The sequence below is a fragment of the Rutidosis leptorrhynchoides genome, chromosome 10 (assembly GCF_046630445.1).
Source record: "Rutidosis leptorrhynchoides isolate AG116_Rl617_1_P2 chromosome 10, CSIRO_AGI_Rlap_v1, whole genome shotgun sequence".
NCBI classification, from domain to species: Eukaryota; Viridiplantae; Streptophyta; class Magnoliopsida; order Asterales; family Asteraceae; genus Rutidosis; species Rutidosis leptorrhynchoides.
The window spans coordinates 236551253-236571800 of record NC_092342.1 but is presented as its reverse complement, the minus strand read 5'-3'; the positions used below and the strand labels follow the sequence as shown (position 1 = coordinate 236571800).

At 32.0% G+C, this 20548-nt stretch overlaps 1 long non-coding RNA gene across 1 annotated transcript; it reads right to left on the bottom strand.

Annotated features, from left to right (window-relative positions):
- Positions 1–12758: 12758 nt before the first annotated feature.
- Positions 12759–15176, bottom strand: LOC139873315 (uncharacterized). The gene is made up of 3 exons (XR_011767304.1): positions 14002–15176; positions 13170–13329; positions 12759–12904 (listed from the first exon to the last, which is right to left on the bottom strand). It is a non-coding gene; the product is annotated as an uncharacterized lncRNA (long non-coding RNA).
- Between the last annotated feature and the right edge of the window lie 5372 nt (positions 15177–20548).

The following is a 20548-nucleotide window of genomic DNA, read 5'->3' as shown; positions in this document are numbered from 1 at the left end:
CTTGCAATTAAGCACCGCTTGTAATGGTCCAGAATTCACAGATATGAATTTCGAAATGAACATTGTTAATGTTCTAAGAAGAAAATTGTAATGGCACGATCTTGACTTGTCAAATTACTAGAATACCTCAAAAAAGGCCGAATCATCAAGGAATATTTTCTTGATATTTTAGAGGTTAAATAGAATACAATAGTCGTGTAACATGGCACATGATGACGTTATGATCTGTGAATCATCACGTTCCATTTAGAAACTCAGCATGACTTACTGTAATATAATCACGTTGATCAAGTGTCATTATATTATATTAACTCATGCTTCAGTTCCCAACACTACTTCAAAACATTCTTATTTTAAACTCGAAGGTTTCAGAATTTAAAAACTAAAATAGTTTCTTTTATGATATAATATAGATAGCACGAAGAGGTAAATGATTTTAGATAAGAATAGTTATGAAAATATTTTTAGAAATATGGAGGATATTTATAATGAAAGATATGATGATATATTAGAATATTTAAGATAAGAGGATGATGAAGAATATTGTCCGCAAGAGTTTTAAGGTAAGGAGTAAGATATTCGCTAAAGGCTTCAGCAGAAACTGAATCATTTGGATTCTTTGAAGGTAGATTTCCTTAGTACTTTAAAATTGCGATTATGTAATCTCTAATGTTTTAGAGATTATATATTCTTATTCTAACGGTAAATCAAATGAGTTTAATATCATATTGACTCATTAAATCCATGATTACATCTGAAGAAAATATATATGTATATATGTTTTCATAAAGATTGTAATTAAAAATTCTTTTGTACAAACTGTTAATGGTGAAAATATTTTAACGGGTAGGTAATAACCGAGGAATATTTGGATTTCACATTAATAAGTTACGTTGTACATTCTTCGAATCTGATTCAACAGTCATTTACCATCCTACTTACACCCACAGATAGACGTATCCGTTCACCGCAGAATAACCATTTTCATTCAATTTCATATTTGGATTTTGACCTATCAGAATCCGACAAATGGCATAATGAAGAAAACATTGGACAAAATAAAATTTGATAGAAACAAACAAATTAACTATGAGAAATTTTGTTAAGAATCCACGCTAACAAAATCCTAGCTAACTGTTACTAGCTAACTGTTAATTCCTTATTATATTTTATTTATTGCAATTTATTTATCGCAATTTCAATTCTCGCAATTTTATTTATCGTCATTTAATTTCTGTTATTTATTTTACGCACTTTAAATATCGTCGGGACACGTATACAATGTTTTGACATATCATATTGACATCATCTATATATATTATTTGGAATAACCAAAGACACTCTATATGCGGTAATGTTCGAGTTAGCTATACAGGGTTGAGGTTGATTCTAAAATAATATATATACCTTGAGTTGTGATCGAGTCTGAGACGTATATACAATGGGTCACGACACGTATTAATTAATTCGAATATTATATATTAAACTACATATGAATTATTGAATTTCTAAATGTAGACTACTAACAGTGAACTACTAACATTAGACAATTAAAATTAATTAAAATATTGATTATAAGATATGAAACTAAACATTTCTTCAAGTTTACCACTTGATTTCATCTTAAACCTCATTTGTATCTTCACGATTACGATCTGTGTTCAAACCTTTCATGAATCTTGAAGACACCTCAATCAGGAGGATGAACCAACCACACTTCATCTACGGAAGACAAGATTGATGCATATAGTTATGCACTTGAAAACACTCGGAACCTGAGTAAATGTTTAACACGTATCTATGCTAGCTCCTTTGGCATTGTTATTACCGAAAATAACACTGCATTTTTTTTCAAATTAGCCAATTTTGTCACAGCTCCAGCAAGTCAACTGTGACGTCCTCCAGATAGGGTCTGGAAGAAAACATCACTAATATCAAATAAACTAACATATTATAATATGAGAACAATTCTATGTGATAAAAATAAACTTTATTGAGTATGCAGTGAAAAATAGAATGTCGTTACAAGAATTGAAAGTACAATAAAGTAAATGTTTCAAATGCAAGAATAATAAATGCGATTGTTCTTTGAGATCATATGTCCAAGTAAGCATCACATAAGCAGTATAATATTCTTAATCAATCGGCACCTGAGACAAACATGTTAAAGTGTCAACCAAAAAGGTTGAGTGAAATCATAGGTTTAACAAAAGTAGTTATCGTTGTTTTTAGACCACAAGATTTTTGTTTTCAAAAGTAGATCACACAGATCTTTAGTTGTCAAAGAAAATCACAAAGATCTTAAAAGTTGATCTCGCAGGGATCAAAAAGTTATGCCAATTCGTGATATTTAGACTGAACGTTCAAAGTTTTCCCCGATGACAAGTTGTGTCTATACTTCTCGGTTTAATTTAATTATTAAGTAATACAAATACTTAGTCAAATGTATCGGGGACGTTACTCCCGATAGGCCTACCCCCAATAATTAAGAATGCATTTAATGAGCAATTAAAAATATCATTGTAGGGACTTAGTCGGACATAGCCGGGTATAGCATAGTTTAACAGTTGATACTTGTGTCTAAATTGTAAATAGTAAAAGTAGCATGTGTCTCACCCCAAAAAGTTAAATAAGTTGCATGCAAATAAAGAGTGGGGCTATGAGTTCACCTTAGTAAGCAGATGAGAGAGTTATTCCTTGGAAGAGAAAGATAAATGAGTTGGATGATCATGAGCCGAATGTCAACCTAATGACATTAAGAATAGTTTAGATGATTTGCCCGCGTTAAAGATAAGTTTAAGTATGTATGTACTTAAGTATAGTTCGTTTTGCTAAGTTTCTATTCTTAGTAAGTTTCCATTTTTAGAAAGTTTCCATATTTAGAAAGTTGCCATGTCTAGAAAGTTTTCCACTTTTAGTAAGTTCCCTCTTTCAGTAAGTTTCAATGTTTAGATAGTTTCTATGTTTAGAAAGTTTTCCATTTATAGTAAGTTAGTGTTGAACACTAGTGAATTGTCCTTAATAAGTCTACCACTTATTAAGTGTGAAAGTAACTAAGTGTTTGATTACTATAGTCGGGTTGATATTGTGCACCATACCCAAACATCTATGCCACCGTCGAGTCACTAGAATGACCAATTGTTACCGGTTGGCCCAGGATTTCTCGACCAAAATATAAGTTTGGCATTCGAAATCCACAAGAGTCCCATAGTGGTACCAAGGATCACCCTAGGCCTTAAGCAACGTCAATGTTCAAGTAATTTTACGCTATCGTGAATGACTATGGAAATCGTGTGTTATACTATAAGTAGTATATTATAAGTATTAGTAATAGCGTAAGTGTTAAGTAGTAGTATAAGTGTATAAGTGTTATATAGTAGTGTAAGTATATGTTGTAGTATTTAATTAAGTAGGTTTAGATTAGGGTTTTAATTAATGTAGTAGTAATAATTAATTAATGATTAGGGTTTACTAGTATTAGGGTTTTAATTAACTAACGTTTATGTATATGTATATATATATTTCGTGTATATATGTATATATAGTATATATTTATATTTTATATATATATATATATATATACATATATATATATATAGTCGTTTATGTATATATATATATATATATATATATATATATATATATATTTTTTCTTAAATAATAAATATATGTATATGTGGTATATATTTTGTTTCCATTTTTAAACCATTAACAAATCTTAACCAAATCTTTAGGGTTTTAAAGATCAAAAATAAAAATCTTTTTTTCTTTTCTTCCAAAACCGTATGTATGTATATGTGTATATGCATATTTTTTTTTAACAATATGAATATGATTAGGAATAAGATCAAGAACACGAATTTTGTATTGAATGAATTAAAAAGATAAGATTTAGGGTTATACCTTTATTGATGATGATGAAGAATAATAACAAGAAAAAGATGAAGTTAGCTTGAAGATGAAGATCAAAACACTTGAATATTGAAGAACACACTTGAAGATCTTGATGAACACGAAGAACACGATGAAGATCCCTGAAGATTGCTTGAAGATGATGGTGGTGTGGTGGTGGCTATAATTGCCGAAATCAAGAAGAGAGAGGGAGAGTGATTTAGGGTTTTTGTGTGATGAATGAGATGAGAAAAACCTAAACCCTTGCACCTTCTTTTATACTTGAGCTAGGAAGGATATAGAATTAGTATTTAGTTAGGTTTTCTTAGGGAATAAGTTAGTTTTAGGGTTAGGTTTAAGGTGGCTAAATTTTTGAGGGCAAAAGGGTCTTTTTACCCTTTAAATTTCGGCTAGGGTTTCATGGGAGGAGGTGGAACCTTTTTCACTTTAGTCCTTGTACTTTTGGTTGTTTAAAATAGCTCCTTAATTGTTCCAAATTAATTATTTAAACACCTTAGGTTTTGAGTTATTACTTTTTGTACACCATGTTTGTAAGAACATTTTTATTACATCTTTTATTAGTTGTCATTTGTTGCACAAAGTTATTTAGTGCGTTTTATAACTTTTTAAAGTTGACAGTTAAGGATCAAAGTTAACTCATTAAGTTATAATTATTCATTTGGGCAAAATAAATAATGAAAGGATATATAAATGTTGGAAATTTGAGGGTCGTTATAGTACCTCCCCGTTATTAGAAACTTCGTCCCGAAGTTTTAGGTAGAGCTCTCGTTTGCATCAGCAGTTGAGAAGAGATGGAAGTATTTTCGTATCATTTGGTCTTTGCGTTCCTAGGTATATTTGGGGCCTCTACACGAATTCCAATATATTTTAAGAATAGAGTTTGATTTTCACATTCCCTGGTACAATCGGGGCCCTTACGTGAATACGAATGAGTGTTAACAATAAGTATATTGTTTTGTTTACACGTTTGATCTCATGATCCTTAACCTTAATAGGTCGTTTACAAAGTGCATTAAATGCGGAGATTTTTCAAGGAATAACAAGAGTGTCGTTTGGCTAGTTTTCCTTTAAAATGAAAGTTGATGCTATATCAGCATGAAATGTATTATTGATTTCGTTAAGATTTTGAGTGTTTATGCCGCCATAGTAGGGCAGATAAAATAGAGTAGAGTACGTAAAGATTTCAGTTACGTAGTTTGATGTATGGCTGGTGTTTGTTAGAGATAGTACCAGCTTCAAGTTTCGAAAGGTAATCATAATACCATTAGTTTTCAAGAGATGTCTAATAGACAAATGAGATGTTAGTTGAGGATTCATTGACCTCGGGATAATATGAGCAATTAAATGTAAGACATCTTTAAGTATACATGAGAACTTGTCCTTAGAAATAGTTTCAGAATGTAGCTTTAAGATTTATGATTTCAGTTTCATGTCGAATCATAGATTAAAACTTGACTAGAATAATATCTAGTTGCAAACCAAAAAGGGAGAAATGTTTTAGGGTATCTTCATAAATGTTTAAGTAACTCCTTCAGAGTAGGAAAAGTGTTTTCGCGCCATTGGAGAGTCAGTTTATTATTTACTTACGAGTTTAAACACGGATTCAAATAAATGTGAATCATTGTTTATAAGATATTGTTTCTATCATGAAGGAACCTCTGCTTCCTTGTTCAAAAGATCGTAGAATTGATGTTTACGAAAGCGTTGTGGTTTAGCCATGAAATACCGGAAGTAGAAACTTCTTAATGACTAACATAGAAAGGAAGATATGATATTTGTAGGGAGATATGTTTCGTTCTTGCACAGAGAAAGAAAATAAAGGTGATCCAAACATATTGGAGAGCAATACGAAAGTTTTAATAATAAGTCAAAGTAATTTTTGAAAAGTTGTGAAGTTTGATGTGTCAATATAAATGAAGCGAAGCTATTAGTAAGACTTGAGTTATGTACAACACGTATTATTTTACGTGAGATAATTTGAACATTACGAAAAAGATTTGATTAAAAGAATGTTTAATTTGATAAAACAAAGGTAAATTGATAAAAATGCGAAAGTGTTTATATAATTAGTGAAAGTAATCTTAGAGGAGGTGACAAAATGATGTTCATAGTAAAACTAGGGTTACGTAAAATTTTGTAAAGTAATTTCGATTTAATCAAAGTGGGAATTCGTAGAAGCGAAGGTATAATTTGATATGTACTAGTCAAAATATGTATAGGTAAATTTATGTATAAGATTTTATAGATCGCATAAGTGAAAAATTATTTTCTTTATAATTTCTGGGATAATTTGAAAATAAAGACACGTGTAAGAAATATTTGAAAAATAGGATATTTGTATTTAAGAGTTTATTTGTTTGTGAAAAATTGATTGAAGATTTTAAAAATTTCAGAGGATAATTGTGTAATAATTGTTTCAAGGTAGTGAAAACTAATGAATTGACTTTTATCAGGGCATGAGTTCTTGGACTCAAAATGTTAACATTAAAGTAAGAAAGAAGATAATGTGATTATCATCAAATGAGTAAATCCCTCGGATTTAGAGTTATGTATGAAAGAACTTCAAATAAGATTTGTAACTTTGAATCGTTCGAGTGATAGTGAGAGTTCGAGAACTCGGCATGAATAATCTGGCAGTCGCATAGACAAGTATAAATAAATGTTAAAGCAGTGACTTTCAACTATGTAATGATCGTTTGAATTCAGCCTTAGTTGGCTTGAGAGGAGGTTACGTTAAAGTATGATGGACTCATTTCAGTTGTTACAGCAGTTTTTCAGATGTGATGAGTTTAGCTCAAGCCACAACTTGAGATAGTGTATTTCACCTTTTTCGAGTTGACAATAATCGATTATCATTTGAGTATCACACCATTACCCGCATGGTGCCAAGTAGTCTATTATAAGTAGATGTACGAGTACAGAAGTTTCTTGACTATGCAAGTCAAAACGTTACACGTATGAAGGTTCCATTCTTCAAAAGATTATGCATATGAGATATTTATCATCTCGACATAGATAATGCAATATTGGACATGGTGTTTGTAATATCGACGTTTGAGGGTTCAAATGACATGGGTTTTTGAAAGTCATATGAAAATTTACACCGAAAGTGTAATAACAGAGAGGATTTGGATATAACAAGTGATGATTAAGTATCAATGATCAGGAGATATCCATGAATGTAAAATTTCAAGATTCGATTGTTTACAACTTTTATGGTACATGAAAGTTTGTTAAATGAGTATGAGATAGATATATATATTTTGATTAGAATGAATTCTTCGTATCTACTAATATGAAGATGATCATTTTTCTCCTTTCATACCCTTGCATTTGGGTTTTTGAACAGAGAGCTTGAGAGTTTTCTTTGATTCACTTTCTATTCCATACGTCATGATATTGGAATATTTTTTTGAATTACCGTAATATAATCACGTTGACCACCGTCATTATATTTCACTAATTCATATTTCCATTCCAAGGTCACTCCATAAGGTCAGGATATGTGATCAATGATGATTTCTAATATAGTGTGTTAAGGATAGCAGTAATCTTAGCTGGATCGACAACATGTCGGTTTTAAGCCAAAACTTGCACTTGGAAAAGTTTGCGTAGAGTTGTTTTTTTTCTTAAGAGTTCAAGAATAAATTTGCAAATGTTGCTCATGTTCTTTCTTACTCTTGGAGAAGATCGAAATGTCATCCATGAAAACAGTTACAAACTTGTCGAGTCATTGTTAGCTAGTTTTAAGTTGCAGTCTTTATAGACTTGGTCAACTTTCATATCTTTGAAAGTTATGGAAATCATGAAATGGACGTGGTCAAATAAGAAAGTTATGTAACGTCGTGGTAAGAGTTGGTGCGGTTGGACGAACCATGATTCTTCACTACATAAGGGTGTATAGAAGTTTGATAAATCGGATGGGTCATAAGTTTGAAAAATTTTAAGCGGGATAAAGATGAATGTGATATAAATGTAACACTTTATATTATTAAGATCGAGGCATTAAATAAGCCTTTATTACACGAGTTGGAAATAGGAATAGTTTAAGGCATAGCCTTTACATAGATAGGAAAATGGAAAATAAATAAATAGGAAAACAAAGAACAAGATACGCTTCATTTCTTCTCTTTCTCAGCCATCACTTTCTCCATCACTTTGTCCATGTTATTCTTCACAAGTTTCTCTAGCCTTTCGGTTTGAGAGTCAAAGGACTCTTTGATGATTTCCTTCAAGATTTTGTTTTCTTTTTCTAGGTTGTTTAGACGCACTTCTATCCGAGCAACATGGCTTCTGCTATACTCTCTATTCTTCTCATAACTACTCTGAAGGTTGATGATATCACGCTTCACCATTACGTGCTCCATTTTATTAAAAAATGATGGACTGGTTTCACCAGTAGTAGCGGGTTCGGGTTGCTTTATCTTTAGAGTTGAGTTTTCAGATGATTCTTCAATAGGCTCTTCTTCCGGCTCATAATTTGAGAAGTCACTGTTATAGTTAGGGAGATCTTGAAGAGCATCCCATTCAGGAGTACTCATCAGTTTATATACCAGTGAGTGATAAGAGCCAGAGTCAGTAGAATTAGCCGGGCTTTTTCCTTTGCTTTTAGATCCTTGAGTCGAGTGAAAATCAGGAGAAGTAGGTAGAGTATCCAGGCTATAATTTGGTGAGGGAGGACTACCAATGCCATAAGGTGGAGTTTGGACTGGTCTTTCAGTGGAAGACCTTTCAGCTCCTTTTTCAGTTAGCTTGAAAAGATTCATTTTGTTCGCTTGATGAGAGTTAGGCATCCTAACATTAGGAAATAGGTTTCGATCAGTTTTATGATAAGATTGTAACGCATATGTTTTAAGATTACAAGGCAATCCTAAGTGCTTTAAAGTCTAAGGCAGGAAAGATTATAGTTTTCTAGATTGCTAAGGCACCCTAGCTAACAAGTAAGGCACACATAAAATTGCAATCCTGGTTCTCTATAATAGCCTGGTTATGCTCTGATACCACTTTGTGACGTCCTCCAGATAGGGTCTGGAAGAAAACGTCACTAATATCAAATAAACCAATATATTATAATACGAGAACAATTCTATATGATAAAAATAAACTTTATTGAGTACGCAGCGAAAAATAGAATGTTGTTTCAAGAATTGAAAGTACAATAAAGTAAATGTTTCAAATGCAAGAATAATAAATGCGATTGTTCTTTGAGATCCTATGTCCAAGTAAGCATCACATAAGCAGTATAATATTCTTAATCAATCGGCACCTGAGACAAACATGCTAAAGTGTCAACCAAAAAGGTTGAGTGAAATCATAGGTTTAATAAAAGTAGTTATCGTTGTTTTTAGACCACAAGATTTTTGTTTTCAATAGTAGATCGCACAGATCTTTAGTTGTCAAAGAAGATCACAAAGATCTTAAAAGTTGATCTCGCAGGGATCAAAAAGTTATGCTAATTCGTGATATTTAGACTAAACGTTCAAAGTTAGCCCCGATGATAAGTTGTGTCTATACTTGTCGATTTAATTTCATTATTAAGTAATACAAAGACTTAGTCAAATGTATCGGGGACGTTACTCCCGATAGGCCTACCCCCAATAATTAAGAATGTATTTAACGAGCAATTAAAAATATCACTGTAGGGACTTAATCGGACATAGCCGGGTATAGCATAGTTTAACAGTAGGTACTTGTATCTAAATTGTAAATAGTAAAAGTAGCATGTGTCTCACTCCAAAAAGTTAAATAAGTTGCACGCAAATAAAGAGTGGGGCTATGAGTTTACCTTAGTAAGCAGATGAGAGAGTTATTCCTTGGAAGAGAAAGATAAATGAGTTAGATGATCCTGAGCCGAATGTCAACCTAATGACATTAAGAATAGTTTAGATATTTTGCCCACGTTAAAGATAAGTTTAAGTATGTATGTACTTAAGTATAGTTCGTTTTGCTAAGTTTCTATTCTTAGTAAGTTTTCATTTTTAGAAAGTTTCCATATTTAGAAAGTTGCCATGTCTAGAAACTTTTCGATTTTTAGTAAGTTCCCTCTTTTAGTAAGTTTCCATGTTTAGATAGTTTCCATGTTTAGAAAGTTTTCCATTTATAGTAAGTTAGTGTTGAACACTAGTGAATTGTCCTTAATAAGTCTACCACTTATTATAACTAAGTGTTTGATTACTATAGTCAGGTTGATATTGTGCACCATACTCAAACATCTATGCCACCGCCGAGTCACTAGAATGACCAATTGTTACCGGTTGGCCCAGGATTTCTCGACCAAAATCTAATTTTGGAATTCGAAATCCACAAGTGTCCCATAGTGGTACCAAGGATAGCCCTAGGCCTTAAGCAACGTCAATGTTCAAGTAATTTCACGCTATCGTGAATGACTATGGAAATCGTGTGTTATACTATAAGTAGTATATTATAAGTATTAGTAATAGCGTAAATGTTAAGTAGTAGTATAAGTGTATAAGTGTTATATAGTAGTATAAGTTGTAGTATTTAATTAAGTAGGTTTAGATTAGGGTTTTAATTAATGTAGTATTAATAATTAATTAATGATTAGGGTTTAGTAGTATTACGGTTTTAATTAACTAACGTTTATGTATATGTATATATATATTTCATGTATATATGTATATATATATATATATATATATATATATATATATATATATATATATATATATATATATATATATATATATATATCTTAAATAATAAATATATGTATATGTGGTATATATCTTGTTTCCATTTTTAAACCATTAACAAATCTTGACCAAATCTTTAGGGTTTTAAAGATCAAAAATAAAAATATTTTTTTTTCCAAAACCGTATGTATGTATATGTGTATATGCATTTTTTTTTTAAATATGAATATGATTATGAATAAGATCAAGAACAAGAATTATGTATTGAATGAATTAAAAAGATAAGATTTAGGGTTATACCTTTATCGATGATGATGAAGAATAATAACAAGAAAAATATGAAGTTAGCATGAATATAAAGATTAAAACACTTGAATATTGAAGAACACACTTGAAGATCTTGATGAACACGAAGAACACGATGAAGATCCCTTGAAGATTACTTGAAGATTGCTTGAAGATGATGGTGGTGTGGTGGTGGCTATAATTGCCGAAATCAAGAAGAGAGAGGGAGAGGGGTTTAGGGTTTTTATGTGATGAATGAGATGAGAAAAACCTAAACCCTTGCACCTCCTTTTATACTTGAGCTAGGAAGGATCTAGAATTAGGGTTTAGTTAGGTTTTCTTAGAGAATAAGTTAGGTTTAGGGTTAGGTTTAAGGTGGCCGAAATTTTGAGGGCAAAAGGGTCTTTTTACCCTTTAAATTTTGGCTAGGTTTTCATGGGAGGAGGTGGAACCTTTTTCACTTTAGTCCTTGTACTTTTGGTTGTTTAAAATAGCTCATTAATTGTTCCAAATTAATTATTTAAACACCTTAGGTTTTGAGTTATTACTTTTTGTACACCATGTTTGTAAGAACATTTTTATTACATCTCTTATTAGTTGTCATTTGTTGCACAAAGTTATTTAGTGCGTTTTATAACTTTTTAAAGTTGACAGTTAAGGATCAAAGTTAACTCATTAAGTTTTAATTATTCGTTTGGGCAAAATAAATGATGAAAGGATATATAAATGTTGGAAATTTGAGGGTCGTTATATCAACTTCTACTTTTCATTCGGATTAGTCTTATTATAACCTTGATATATAAGTTTGCCTTTTGTCATCATTACCGAAGAACCGATTATATCCCACCACATTAGCAGTAAACTTACCAGCAACTTCATTACTCATTGGCTTAAGTCTCTCCGAAAAACCATTATATCTGTTCATTAAAACTCTATCATATACTCATCCGCATCTTATAACGAGAATTGCCTTACCAATTACCAGGAATCAGCAATCAGTATTTTGAATCTCGCAGCGTTTCTACATCAATAAGTTATATGTATACATATAACATTTATCTCTTAGAATTATGATTTTCCATTCTGAAATTCTGAAAAAAAAGCACCCAGTCTGCGAATCAGTTCTCGAAATTTTAAAAAATGCTGATAAAGCAGCAAAAACTGTAAACGACCACTATAAGAAATATGATTATATAAGACCCCCATAAGTGTCCTAAAATGTGCCGTTTAAGGACCTTTCACTTGAAAGGACGCACCGAAATGGCGTCTCCTATAAGACGGTTGTATAAAGGGAAAAGGGTCCTAAAACGCAAATCACATTATGAAACCTATGTAAGAGTCTCATTAGTAGCATTGATAGGGTCCTTATAGATGTACATATTAGGACACTTTATTTATGGTTTAATTATCTTATAGTATTTTGAGACACACAAAATGGTATTTAAAAAGTACTTTATAGGACACTCACTACAAGAAAAATGTTATCTTAGGACACGCATAAGGGTCCTAAAATGTGCTTTCTTGGGACCTTTCACTTGAAAGGACCCTCTTCCTATTAACGGAAAAAGGTCCTAAAACTCATATATGATTATAAGACCTTTGTTTGAGTCATATAAACAACATCGAAATAGTCCTTATAGAATGACATATGATGACACTTTATAATATTTTGAGACGCACAAAAGGGTCATTAAAACACTACATGACACAAAATATGTATTGTTAGACCATAGGAGTTTCGAATATCCGGTTCTGCTAATAGGGCCCTTTGGGCTGAGTTCCGCTAATTGGGCCCGGTTGGACTTTTCGGCCCGATTCGGCTAATTGGGCTTCGAATATGAATATGAAATATATTACAAAACAAATATGAAATAAAATATAATTATATTTCAATAAAGTATTCTAGAAACATAACATCATTAAACATAAAAAAATTCATAAATAATCCTACATATAAAGACTTCGAATAACATTTAACAAGATTGTAAAATCAACAACAAGCAACGTATAACGTCTTGGGTCAGCATTTATCTTTATCAATCATCACGTACCACCTAAAAAACCATCCGTGTAACACACTAAGATATAAACATGTAAAGATATAAACAATAAGAATCTAATGGTTATAATATATACCACAACCAAGATGAAGAAATATAAACAACAATTTATATATCCCTGTATAACATTAATTTCATGTAATAGTTTGAAGTTGGATGAGCTACTGCAGGAGAGATACAAAAGGTTCTATTTTTGTTAGGACTTGGTCTTTCACAATAAACAATCGAAGAAATGATTTTGGATTGTGATGTTTCTTACATTTTGAAATAGCCGTTGTGGACTTAGAGTCGAAACCCATAATCAGGGTAAGCATGGGCATGGATATAACATTGCCTCCAACTCCACCAATACTCCCAAACGCTGCTCCGCCTAAACCAATGAAGCTGGTCACTACAATTTTCTACCCAAGTTCCATTTCCTGTGATCCATACTAATTACTAATCAATGACCTTTCATATTAATTTTTCATTTCATAAATATGTAGCGTGAATATATTCTTTCAGTTGTGTTTCATACGCATATACATCATAGTCTCAAACACTATCATATGACCTAATTCAAATTATATCAAAAAAATCAAAGCTAGAGTTCATGTTTACTTTGAATCTGTTTCACATTTATCTCCATGCGTAATTTATGACAACTAAAGTAAAAGAGACACCATTTCTTTTACATGTTCGTAAAAGTTATTTTCTAGTGTTATGTAGTACTCCTTAATTTTTATTGCATAAGGTTATAAAAATAGAGAAGACTGTTTTTGAAACAAATAATTTACAAAGTACAGTAATTTTTGTCAAAAGGATGCGATGATATGCTGCAAAGTACCAGTAGTCAAAATATAAGAGTAAACATTATGTGATCCCTAGATCGTAGGTTACTTGTTTCCGTCGATGAACATATAGTCACAATTGTATGATGCATGTGTATTTGAAGTTAAAAGCATAATCATAAAAACTTAAAAGAGTAACTAATAAAGTAGAGCAAATAATTCAAATATGTGCAAGATTCAGCTAACATTTGAAGCACCAAATGACTATCATGAAAACTGCATATAGAAACATGCTAAGTATGAGAGATGTTAGTAACTTACTTTAAGTAGACAATGTTGTTGACCCGATGTATCTTTTGATTACTGTTACCATCACTATAGTCTTTGAGATCACCAACATGCTATATGCATGCTATCTAGCCTACATATTAAAATTTGTTTGTATAAGCAACTGAAGTGTAAAGGCTACGCTACTGTGTAATTAGGATAGCTGTAAGAATTAGGTTTTTGTTCATAATTTGGTCATGTAGCTGATTGGAGGAAATGAGACTAAAGAAAATGGTTTGGGAATCCTTCAACTGCGATGGTTTCGAATTAGGTGTATCTGCCAAATCCTTGATCTGCAACCGCTATTTTGCTGCAGAACGCTATAAAAATATTTTTAATCATTGTTGTTCATTTTATGACAAGAATTGTAAGGAGTGTAATGAAAATACCTGCTCATCCATGAATATATAGTAATAACCTGTTAGGGTAGAATCTGGTGAAAATTAGTAATTGTAAAAGAGAACATAAGAACATTATGACCAATTCTGTTTCTAAAGAGCTGAGAATATAACAACAGTATGACCAATTCTGTTTCTAAAGAGCTTAAGCATAAGCATATGTCAATTCAATTTCATTCTACTCATTTTCAGCTATAAAAAATTCTTTTTTGTTATGCTGACACCGAGACGATCATAAAACCCACAAATACACACAAAATCCCCGCAAAAAGGAATATCACAACAAAAATCTAACGCATTTGAAAAAACCCAAACCCAATTAACTAACCCTAATTAAGTACATAAGAAATCAAAAAATTGCAAAAGACAACATAAAAGGTAGAAAAATAAGTTTCGAACGTCCAAAAGAGGAAAATACCTGTCGCAAAAACGGTTGTGAACGAATAACATTGACACGCTACATCACTGTAATTAGGGTTTAGTTTACCTGGTGATGGAGACCAAAATCAAGAGTCCATGAAATCTGGCTGAAGGCTGTGCGGTTTAGATTAGGAATCATTGAGACGAGATTCCAGTATTTGCGATAGCAGAGCTTGAGATATCTTCGTGGTTTGAAGAGTGTCTTTGGTAATCTGTAGCATATGAACCCTACAAAATTAAATTAAATATATATTCAAAGGAATTGAGAGTCAAATAATATACAGTAACCAATTAAAAGATGGAGTTCAAATAATTTGAAAAGTAGATTTGGTGGAAAAATATTCATCTTCAAAATTTTTGAACTGCTAATGAAAAAATAAAGCTTTTAAAAATATTTGAAGCCTGAAAATTTTGAAACTTATCAACTATTGGATCTATCCCATAATTAAAGAAAATAAATTTTAATATTAATAGAAAATAATCATAAGTATTAGTGAATTTTATTTGTAAATAATATAAATATAAACTATGGTAATAATAAAAAAAATATATCAAAATTGATGACCCATGTTGAGGGTTTTGAGGATTTGAGTTTAGAGTATAGGGACAATGGTTTAGAGTTTATATTTTTTGGTTTATGAGGTTTGGGGTATAAGTATTAGGGTGTACTATTTGGGGTTTCGGAGAAATTTATAAATTTTATGAATGGTTATGGTTTCGCTGATGGCTCTTCGTATAAAATTTGTGGTTTGGTGGTTTTCAGATGCGTTTGTGGTGGTCGAACGTTTTTTAGTCTTATTGTTTATCTGATTTAGTTTTAGGGGTGTAAATGAGCTAATGATGATGGTGTTGGTGGTACTGGATGTTGGTGGTGGGTGGTAGTAGTGGTGGTGAGCGGTAATGGTGATGGTATGCATGGTGGTAGTGGTAATGAGCATCGTCACACCACTTTGTAAACGTATCTCGTAGTGCAACTCAGTTTTCAAATGTCCTATAAAAACATAGTATAATATGACCCTTATAAATCATGTGTCATATCAAATAGGACTTTAGGACATAATTGTGTAAGCGTATCTCATAATGGGGCTTAATTTCTAAGTGTCCTATTAAAACCTAGGATAATATGACCATAAAAACTCATGTGTCACATTAAATAGCTTTTTAGGACACCACTGTAAAACCGTATAGCTCTTTAGGACACCATTGAAAAAGCGTAAAGCTTTTAAGGACATCACTTTATAAGCGTATAGGTTTTTAGGACATCTTATAGCTTATTAGAACACTTCATTACAAGCGTATCTCATAATGGGACCTCAAATATTTAACCGTCCCAATAAATGGCTCGTTAGGACCTTAATTTACGAGGGTCCTAGGGAAAGGGTCCTATAAACTGACTTTTCTTGTAGTGTAGGGACAATGGTTTAGAGTTTATATTTTTTGGTTTATGAGGTTTGGGGTATAAGTATTAGGGTGTACTATTTGGGGTTTCGGAGAAATTTATAAATTTTATGAATGGTTATGGTTTTGCTGATGGCTCTTCGTATAAAATTTGTGGTTTGGTGGTTTTCCGATGCGTTTGTGGTGGTCGAACGTTTTTTAGTCTTATTGTTTATCTGATTTAGTTTTAGGGGTGTAAATGAGCCAATGATGATGGTGTTGGTGGTACTGGATGTTGGTGGTGGGTGGTAATAGTGGTGGTGAGCGGTAATGGTGATGGTATACATGGTGGTAGTGGTAATGAGCATCGTCACACCACTTTGTAAACGTATCTCGTAGTGCAACCCAGTTTTCAAATGTCCTATAAAAACATAGTATAATATGACCCTTATAAATCATGTGTCATATCAAATAAGACTTTAGGACATAACTGTGTAAGCGTTTCTCATAATGGGGCTTAATTTCTAAGTGTCCTATTAAAACCTAGGATAATATGACCATAAAAACTCATGTGTCACATTAAATAGCTTTTTAGGACACCACTGTAAAACCGTATAGCTCTTTAGGACACCATTGAAAAAGCGTAAAGCTTTTAAGGACATCACTTTATAAGCGTATAGGTTTTTAGGACATCTTATAGCTTATTGGAACACTTCATTACAAGCGTATCTCATAATGGGACCTCAAATATTTAACCATCCCAATAAATGGCTCGTTAGGACCTTAATTTACGAGGGTCCTAGGGAAAGGGTCCTATAAACTGACTTTTCTTGTAGTGGACGTTAACAGCCAAAAGTTTGATGATAAAGAATGAAGTGTTGAAAACACTCAATGGAAAAAATTTAATGGAAAACGGATTGAGCAAACCATGAAGGAGGCTGTAGACAAATCACAGAGACTAAATCTGCCTTCAAAGAATCCAAATGATTCAGTATCTGCTGAAATCATTAACGAATACCTTGTTCCTGATTCTTCACATTTACGGAAAAAATTTCCTCATCATTCTAGAAATCAGAAATTCAAAAATATCATCGTATTTTTCATTATAAATATCCTCGATATTTCTGAAGATACTTTCATAACTATTCTTATCTGACATTATTTATCTCTAGGGATGGCAATGGGTGAGAAAAAACCCGTGACCCGATCCGTGATGGGCGGGTAAAATTATTAAATCCTACCCGCGGGCACGGGTACGTACTACTCGTCGCGGGTAAAACCCGATCCGCTAATTCATGAGACTTTTTTTTAATTTACCCACGAGTTTATACATACAATTATTAAATTTAAAAAAGATTTTACTTGTAATGCAATAATGATTAAAAATATAATATTATATATAAGTAAAAAACTTAAATTTCACGTCATTTTACACATGTAGCTTTTACATATAGGTCATAATTAATAAAATTATATAACTTTTCTAAAAGAAATTTAACCAAGTTGTATACTATTATTACCCGCGGGTTTACCCGCGGGTCATGGGTATCCGCGGGTTACGGGTATGGGCGAATATTTTTAACCCGCGGGCGGGTAACGGGTTTCAAAAAGGAAAAAAAACAACCCGATGGGCGGGTCGCGGGTATATAGAACCCGTGCTCGTTACCCGCGGGTGCCATCCCTATTTATATCCTCGCGATATCAGTGTTATATCAGAAAGGAAACTATATTAGTTTCTAAATTCTGAAAAATTCGAATTTAAAATTTGAATGTTTTGAAGTAGTGTTGGGAACTGAAGCATGAGTTAGTATAATATAATGACACTTGATCAACGTGATTATATTACAGTAAGTCATGCTGAGTTTCTAATGGAACGTGATGATTCACAGACCATACCGTTATCATGTGCCATGTTACACGACTCTCACATTTTACTTGATCTCTAATTATACCAAGAACATATTTCTTGATAGTTCTATCCTTCCTCTTGAATTATGGTAATTTAACCAATCAAAATCGTGCTAATACAATCTCTCTCTTAGAACATTAGTTATGTTCATTCAAAACTTCATACCTACGTATTCTGGATCATTATTCATTTGACTTAAAGTCAGGAAGAGAAAACAAAAGGATAGAACTCTAAAATATAAAGGAAATAATGAGGGTGAATTTATAGTGAAGTATCAGACCGAGAAATTGAGACAGATTATCGCATTTAACCAAAGAGAGTTCTAATTTCCTTATTTACCGAAAAAATCAAATCTTATAGATTACAAAGATTTCCTTTAATCCCTTGAATTCCGGAATTCAACCCTGACTCCGTCAAAAGTTAAGATGAATCTTTACTTTTCCTATTTCAATCTTTTATGACAGCTTCACTCGTACGCTGCACATAATTGAATTATTTTATCCATATTATTTACTGATGATAAAACTCTAATATCCAACTCATATGAGTCATGAAAACATACTTATTTTCAGCCATGACGATCCCAATCAAATTTCGGGACGAAATTTCTTTAACGGGTAGGTACTGTGATGACCCAGAAATTTCCGATCAAATTTAAACTTAAACCTTTTATTATTTCGACACGATAAGCAAAGTATGTAATGTTGAGTCTCAAAAATTTTGAACTGTTTCATATATTCAATTGACCTTCGACCATTCCCGAGGATTCAAGAACGTTTATTTGTAAATACAGATGTATATATTTAAATATATATTAAATGGTAATTTGTAATATTACAAAAATTTAGTTATTTGAATTAATAAAGTAATATATGATATTATAACTTAAATGTATCTATATATATAAATAAAACATATTGAATATATATATATCTGATTTCGAAAATGATATTAACACTCTTTTGTCATTCAATTGATGGTATACAAGTTAAAAATGAACTTATGTGATTCTAAAAATAAACGGTGATTCGAAAATGAGTTATATAATTTATAGACTTATTAAAAATGTATTGAGGAACTAATTGTTAAATTTGTCATTCAATGAGCGCGGACAGTGATGTAATTTTTATTTAGTAGGTAATAACCAAATTTTATACCATTATGACCAAAATAAATAAAGATAATTTCTATAAAAATTTGGAATTTTTCCGAAGACTTTTATCCGCCACTAAGTAACAACGGATTACGAAATCCAGTCCGTGAAAGAAATACTAAACTAATAATTGAAGGTTGCTAACTTAATGCACGTTTAAATTCTTTAATTATATTATAATTATTATTATATTAAATATTACTGTGTTTTTGTTGAAATTCATTTCAACTCTCTTTCTTTATATACATGTATGCATATACATTCACGGCACACATATACTTATGCTTAATCACACCCATCGCTATCACTACTACACCGGATAACTACTATCACCTCCGGACCACCATCAACCCATCAAGACCCTACAACCACCGGTTACCACCATAGATAATCCACCACCTTCACCTTAGTAACCACTGCCACCACAATCTCTCTCTCTTTTCCCATTTTTTTATTAACTAGACATAATTGCTTGTTTAAAACCACCAACGAAACCACAAAAACTGCTGCAATGTTACCTGGTTCTTTTTCTGTTTTAAACCATCAAGAAGCCCACACGAAATCATGAAACCATTACTCGAGCTGTCTTCTACTTCATTGTTGTTACATCCAACAAACTTCACCAACTGTTGTAGCAACTGCTGCGCGTAACTGCATTCTGTGAATACCCTCTTATTTTATTTCCTTCTGCATTTTTCCACTGCTTCTGTCTTCCTTCCTAACTAATTCGCTATTCTAAATTGCATGAATTATTCTTTCTATTCTTATGGCCAATAAATTACTAAACAACTAACCCTTTTGTGAGATGTTAAACAATAAAGTCATGTGAACTCCTTTCCTTTTCTTTTTTTTTTTGGCCGACAACTTCACCTCACCCAATTGATTTATTTTATACTTGCAACGAATCTTTTCAAACCCACTTATGCAACTTGCAAATTTAATAAAACGTTTGTTATCATTCCTATCTCCAGCTTCTATTCGTTTCCTTTCTTTGCAAACTGAAAACTCCATTGGGCTGTAATTATTACTTGGGCCATTGATTTAGGTTGTTTTTTGGCCATAGCAAAAACTCACTTGTTTACTCATTTGAAAGTGATACGAATAGATGAATGATGATGATTAGGTTAAGGATGATATTAGATGATGAATTGATGATATTACCGTGTCACGATATGATGATGGTCGTTGTTTTAGTCTATTAGTTTTAGGAAGAAGAAGAAGATAATGGTAGTGAACGAAGACGAACACGATCGAGATCTCCATGAATTCGTAAGTGTTATTAGA